Below are 7,722 nucleotides of genomic sequence, written 5' to 3'. Positions count from 1 at the left end.
AACGACGATATGTATATTAGTATATATTTACATACATACATACATATATGGGAATCAGTATTAAAACCGATAATAATTTCAGCATGGAAATCCAACGCAGGATCACTGTTGCCAACAAGGGCTACTATGGAATGAGTAGGCAATTCAGGAGTAAAGTCCTCTCTCGCCGCACGAGAACCACACTTTATAAGTCGCTCATGTGTGGACGATTTACGGGCCTTTACGTGTTGGCGATAGCGAGTATCACATACGATGGAGTGATGAGCTGTATTAGCTTTGCGACGGCATAGTGCAGCGAATTAAACCGACGATCCTGCTCTGAAAGTATTCAACTCGGAACCCGCTGGTGCCTGCAGAGGAAAAAGGAGGCACCTAATGCGATGGAAAGACCAGGTAGCGAAAGACTTGGCTTCACTTGGCATTTTCAATTGTCTTTAGTTGGCACAGAAAAGAAACGACTGGCGTGCTTTGTTGAACTCGGCCAAAATCGCTTAGGCGGTTACAGTGCCAAATAAGAAGAAGAAGAAGAGAATTTCTAAGTTAAAAGACCGATGAATATAAGGATAGCGATGAAGATGAAGATGACGATTAAAATTGAATTGAAGAAGAAAATGAAGTTGAACATGCAGACGAACATGAAGATTAAGTTGCAGCATAGGATATATAATTCAGATTTATTTCACTTACAAAACATAACTTTTTGTATAAAATAAATATTACATCTATTTATACATACACAGAATACGTCTTACCTTTCGATATGGAGGCTATGCTCAAATGTTGTAGTTGTAATTTTTAGATCTTCACCAAAACGCTTATTGCACGAGAACTAGTGGAGCGATTTCAAAGAAAACCTATCGACAAATACATTTGTGTAAAGAACCAATTCGGTGTCTGTCTTATTTGGGGGTCAATTTTGAGCCTTTAAAGTGCTCTAGAAACTTATGATTTGCAGATATAACTTTCATTTTCGGGATATAGGTTAGGCAAATATCGAGCATTTTAAGGCAAAAAATTATTGAAAAAATTAGCAAATTTTTTTTATTACCAAAATTCTCGAAAACCGCTCCAATGATTTTGTCACAAGCTCAAATTTTTTCCTTTCGTTTAGTATATGGGATGTATTGGTTGATATCTTCTAAGTATGTTTATTTTATGCCCAAAATACAATAGCGAAGTGGCAGTGGTAGTGATAGTTTTTAAAATCAGCTGTTACTGTTAATATTGGCAGTCACTGCCGTAGCAAACACAATACGGCGTTGTCAGTGACTGCTTTTTTTGACATTCCCATTTGTTTGTTTACATTTTTGTTGTTGCCTTTTAGGCTTCAGTGACATCAACAGATGTTGGCTGCGTTTCATTTATGTCAAATTCAGCATGCGAAGTTTGCTGCGATGAAGGCTGTGGCAGTGAATTTAGAATTTGGGCTAAACTGAGCAGTACTGCTAGCTGCCACTGCTGTATTGTGAGTCACTTCATTGGACACCACACTTTATAAAAAACAGCTGATTTCGAAAAATTGCCGCTGCCACTGCCACTGCGTTATTGTATTTTGGGGTTTATTAAAATATATGGGCATAAATGATTTTCCACACAAAATCACTTCGTTATCATTTTGTAACACTTGCATGTGTTGGAAGTGGGAGAAGGAGACAACAAGTATATATGTGTAGTAGGGATGTTTCGAATGCCATAATTTTCACATTCGCAAATGTTAGGAATAACATTAACATTATTTATTACTTAAAAATGTTGTAAATTATTAGAACATTGAACGAGAGCAACCTGTACAGTGTTTTAGTCTAGTAGTCAAAGTTCAAAAGGAGCATATTATATTTCAAAAAAAGAAATTTTGCTGCCTCATGACAGAGGCGATTTCGTAGGCCGGCTGCACTGAACAATTGCTCACTTGGACAGGGCTGCCAACAATCCTTAGCTACGAGGTACCAAATTGAGGATGGAAAAGTGCTAAAATGTGTCAAGTAGAAAAATAAAAGTGCCAAAAAGGTGCAATTTTTTTTAATCATGCCAATTTAGCAATAAAATAAGAACCAAAAATTCAAAACAAAAGTGCAATGATAAAATAAGATTAATCAGTTGAATAACCTTTATGAATAAAAAAATTTTAGTTGAGAAAAGAATGGATTTCACAAAAATGTATTGAAATGTTATTTTTTTTACAAAAGTGCCATTTTGGCACTTTCTGTCGAATTGAAAAATTAAGTGCATTTGAAGTAAAATAGGGCCAAAAATGGCACGGTTTGAGCCAAGTTGGCAGCCCGGCACTTGAATGAGAGGATTTCCACCGAAATGAGCTCGTTTTTCTTTAAGATAGGCCTTCAATTGAGCTTTAATTTCACATTTTTTAATGTCTCTAGATTCTACTCGCTTTCGCTGGAGGAATCTAAAATTATTTCTATTATTAGGTTGCTTATAAGACTTTTAGCAGTTGAAGGCCCATCATTGTTGATTGATATACTATTTAACCGTTTTTGCCAGAAGCTAAAAGCCGGTTGTTGTCCGCACCCTGGTTAGACAGACTTAGAGCCATTTCAACAATATTAGAGTGATGCCAATCATTCGCATAAGGAATGCGAATGCAAATATTCGCAACATCCCTGGTGTGTAGGTATTTCGGCTTTTGAGTGACAGATGGCGCAATATTTAAAACTAAATCGCAGCGTATGTATATAAATACATACATATGTACATATATTGATTGCAGTTAATGTGGATCTGTTTTTCTTGTTTGCATAACACGCGAAAACTCTTTCGTCATATCAGATCTATACTGTTCGTTCGAATTTAACAAATGAGGTATCAAATTAAAGGGCTCGACCTGTAGATTGCAATAACTTTCTTATTTATTTAAAAAGAGTTGCCACCTAAAAAAATATTAAATTTAAATTATTTTTAAGTTAAATCAATAGTTATACTGTGAGTATCGATCGAAATGGTTTTGAAAAGGCTTTATTTCTTAATTGTATGTAGGAGGGTTGTCTCCTGTTTCAAAAAGCAAGGTCGGCTTAAATAAAGGCTGAAAATTATAAATGTATATGATTACCATCTGTTTGAAAAGTCGAATTAAATTAAAGTATATATAAGTTAAATGAAAGGAGTTTTATGAAAAATTTAGTTTATAATATCAAAGGGGGTTTCCACTTGTGTAAAAATGTTTTTTTTTGAACTTTATATAGGTGGGTTGCCATATGTTTTAGAAATTGAATTAAACTTGAATTAAGGGAATTAGACATATAATTTAAATATGTATCGCAATATGTGTGTCAGTCGAAAAAGGTTTAACAAGGTTTTGGGTTTAAAATATTTTGAATAGGGTTCCCATCTGTTTTAAAATCAGAATTTAATTAAAGTATACATAAGTTAAATGAAATATTAAAACATGACGTGAAACGAACGAGGTAAGATATCCTTAGTTTGAATATTAATAATATTAAAGAGGGATGGAGAGTTTCCAGTTGTTTCAGAAGTCTTAGCTAACTTATGCACAAATCCGAAGACAAAGATAATGCGAAGACGAGCACAAACACGATGGAAAATACTAATACCTTGGACCTAGGCTAAAATAAAAAGCAAAACAAATTTCTGCAGTATTTATGAAAGGAAATAAAAATGAATCGTAGTAGTGATACACGTCATGGCATATATCTATTTATAAGCTGATGGTACATATGACTGAAGTTAATGGGGATCTGCTTCTCTATTGCTACGTATTAATATTTTGCACTTCAATTCAATACAATCAAAGCGAATATTTCATGTACCGTTTTTAACTTGAATGTGATCTTAATAATATCACGTATTCTACGTTTAAGATTAGCGGTTGTGGCTCCCGCACAGCCTGCAGGGGAAGACGAAAGCGCCGGACTGATCCTTTTTATTTTTGTTAAATATGGTAATACATACAATATTTGTTTACCATGTGGTAATATCAAATGTAAGGGCAACCCATCTGATTTAACACACACTTGACACTTAACCTTCCGCGTTGTTGCTTGATACTTAAACTTGCGCGTTATTTTTTGTTTGATTTTCGAACCGTTGAACCGAACCGAAACCCCGCTTCAAAGAGCAAAAAAACCGCTTTGACGAACCAGATTAAATTTTTTGTCCAGTTCACGTCTTTTAAGGCCATAAATTGGTTAGGTTAGTTACTAAAGATCACCCTAATGCACATATATTAAAGAATGGGTAGGCGACCCTTTGACAGGTAGCAGAAAGAAAAGGTACATATATAAAATCGTTATCTACTTTTGTCAAAGTCGAAGGCTGGTTTTTACATATTTTTTACAGAATATTATTATTAGGAATATTAAATATTTCCAGACACTTACTGTTGGCACCTGAGTTCGAAATAATTCACCTGCGGATAAAACAGATACATATGTATGTACTGTTAAATATGAACAGGAAATGATGTTACTCATACGCCATGTAACCACGCGTTTGATCAAACTTAAAAGGAAGGCAATACAAAGCGAACTTTAAAGCATCTGGCGGGAGATACCGCCAATAGAAGTTGTCTGAAAATAATGAATATTGAATCTTAATGATATTATGTAAAAGATATATAAAAACCAGCACTTCGACTTTAACAAAAGTAATTAACACTTTTACGTATCTATCTACCTGTTATCTGTAAAAGGGACGCACATTTAATCAAGTAAAGCATACATTCTTAATTACATATACATAGATAATACTTCTTCCTTAAATTTTGTTACTTCGAAAACAAGTTAGGTCTGGCAGCCCTTGGGTCTTATCCTATGCGTTGTCGACATTTTTATGATTGGTAAATAAGAGTATACTTTCAGAGCTGGAGCTTTCTTGTCCATTCGAACGACAGGACCTAGCCAGTCCACAGTGGGAGAAATCACGAAAAAGCCATATATAGTAAAAATTAACCTAGAGGCTTCAAATTTGGAACACAAGCTTATTTAGTGAATATTAGTATAAGGTGTTAATATAAATGAAATCCGCCCACAAATGCGGCCAATTCCATATAACGGTATTTTTTAAAAACTCAAAGTGTTATATTTGGGGAACTTAGGCATACCTGAAAATACCATCCCTGCATCTTGACCCAAAGGTTATATATAGTCATTTATTGAACAGTAAAAACTCACTTTAACGATTTTTTTTTTCAAATACTTTTTTTAGTTGTTCAATAAAAGATTATAAGTGACCATCAGCTTAAAGTGCAGGGATAGTACTTTCAGAGCAATTAGTCGAAAGTTCTAGCTTTAATTTAAGCCTAACTGAAAGGTTTTATCACGTTTTCTTTCTTTGGTAGAGCTTCACAAGTATTGCAAAAAAGCGATTTTTTGACACTTTGACCTCGTTTTCTTCAAAATCTGGACCTGATGGAAACTTTATACTTACGGATTCATAATCAGCAGTAAAAGCGCGATCGTTCGCGATCACAACTTTTTCAACAATCAAATAAAAAATATTCTTATATTTTTTTTGGAACAGCTTTTACAATTAACCTTTAGATATATTCACTTGTGTCAAAAATTTAAATTTAATTATTTAAGATACCGTCAGAAACGCTCTCTATATCCCAAAAAATAATTAAGTGTCTTAACGACCGAAGCACAGTATAATATGGCGTCTATGTATTAAAACACCCTCCGTGGGTCCGCCACTGACTGACACGTAGTTTAACCCCAAAAGGTAAAAAACCGTTGGGATTATTATTAAAAATAGCGGGACAAGCTTTAAACAAAACACAGCAATCGAGTTGTTGCAAGGAGAAGAGTTTCATTTACCTTAAAAGTTTTAAGTGGTGCATTTTTTCCTACGTACAGGAGGAAATATTTTTAATAGCATGGGTCTAAAACAAAATCTCTGAAAAGGGGCAAAAGTCGCACATAATTTTGAAAAGGGTCAAAAATCAAAATTTTCATAAAGTCGGATCAAAAGGTATTGGCGCCTAAAAAGGGTCAAATTGCCCCTTTAGTCGCAGAACGGCAACCCTGTCACTACGCAATGGACCTTCTTCCTGACAAATTACTATGTCGGACAATTTTGGATTTTTGGAATATTGGCCAGCTGTTTGGTCATTTCTTCCATTGTGCAGCGTAGCCGCTGGTATTTAATTCGCTGCACTATGTTCATATCCTTGTAAAGCTCATACAGCTAATCGTTCCATCGCCTGCGGTACTCCATAAGCAAGTGCTGCCTATGCCTAGATTAAAGAACACAAACGAAAGGGAGCCATCTTGTCTGCAACCTCGTTTGGTATCAAACGGGTCGGAGAGGTATTTCTCAATTCTGATGGAGCTGGTGGTATTGCCTAACGTCATTTGGCACAGCCGCATCAGTTTCGCGGCATGCCAAATTCCGACAAAGCGGCGTATAGGAACCTTCTTTAGTGCTGTCGAATGTAATTCTGCCATGATTACAAGGGTTGCTCTCAATTAAATCTCATGAAATTGTTAATGGACAATTTAAATACATGTACATATATACTTGCATGCATATTACTTTAAGTTTCTCACAAATTGTTTATAATGACTTGCATAAATTAGGAAATTATTTTCTCTAATTTTTAGCATATTTATAAAATGTGGTATATGTATATATTAAACTGTTTTTTTATTTGATTTGTTTTCTTATTATTATTTTTAGAGCAGTGCTTAGAGAATAATCTTTTTATTCTTGCTTCGCTGATAACCTAATATAATAATATATTGATTAATAAACGCCATTGAGTGTTTAACAATACATTGAGCGAAAGGCCTTACGGCATAAACAGACGACAACGTCAATCCGAATCAACGGAGCATTTGTCAGTATTGTCAGATGAAACCAGTCGCGAGACTCGTGGGCTCGAATTCTATAGGCAATACATTTTTATTTAATTTCTTAGTTCCTTTCATTATAATTTTTTTATGAAATTAAAGTTCTAGCAGAAATTCTTAATAAACATTTAAGTCTATATGCCAAACTAACTCGCTTCATTTACGTTTATTTTTCATTCACAATAGACAACAGCTGGCCGTTTTCATTAGTGTTGTCATTTAATTTGCATTAATTTTGAAAATTAGATTTAGGACTTAGTCCGGATCAGCGGCGGATCCAGAATTTTCTGATGGGGGGAGGGGTTTTGCGGGAAATTTTGCCCCTTATTCTAATTACCTTAAACGAGCAATTTTTGTGTATATGTATATGTATCCATAAGTTTCTCGGCAACGGCTCTAACGTAGCAAAATGAAAAATCGTTTTAAAAACACTTTCGAAGTTGTATTTCTTCCAATTGTCAAAAATATTTTATTTGTCCCGGGGAAAATACCGTAAAAATTATTTGTATCGTGCAAATATCCATAGAAATTATCAGGGTTTGAAAAACTGTTAGCACAGCGACAACAGCCAAGCATTTGCTTTTTATAAATTGTTGTTGCTTTGCTAGCCGGCAATTGCAAGTACCTGATGAAGATCTTGCAGAAGCAATGAGCTTAGCCGACGACGCTTTAAAGGAATTTGAAGAAGTGCGACAAGATGCAGAAAAAAACTTTCATTTGCTTTTCGAACACGTAGAAGAAGTATGCACCAACCTAGGTACAGAAATCAAAGTACCGCGATACAGCATTCGCCAAAAGAATCGCTTTAATGTGAAAACCGGAGACGCCGAGGCATACTATCGCATTGCTTTTTACATTCTCTTCCTTGATACATATATTGCTCATTTTAAAAGCCGGT

This window comes from Rhagoletis pomonella, unplaced genomic scaffold (assembly GCF_013731165.1).
Source record: "Rhagoletis pomonella isolate Grant_MI unplaced genomic scaffold, Rhpom_1.0 Rhpom_scaffold_00007, whole genome shotgun sequence".
Lineage (NCBI taxonomy): Eukaryota > Metazoa > Arthropoda > Insecta > Diptera > Tephritidae > Rhagoletis > Rhagoletis pomonella.
Note: the sequence above shows the minus strand (reverse complement) of the source record.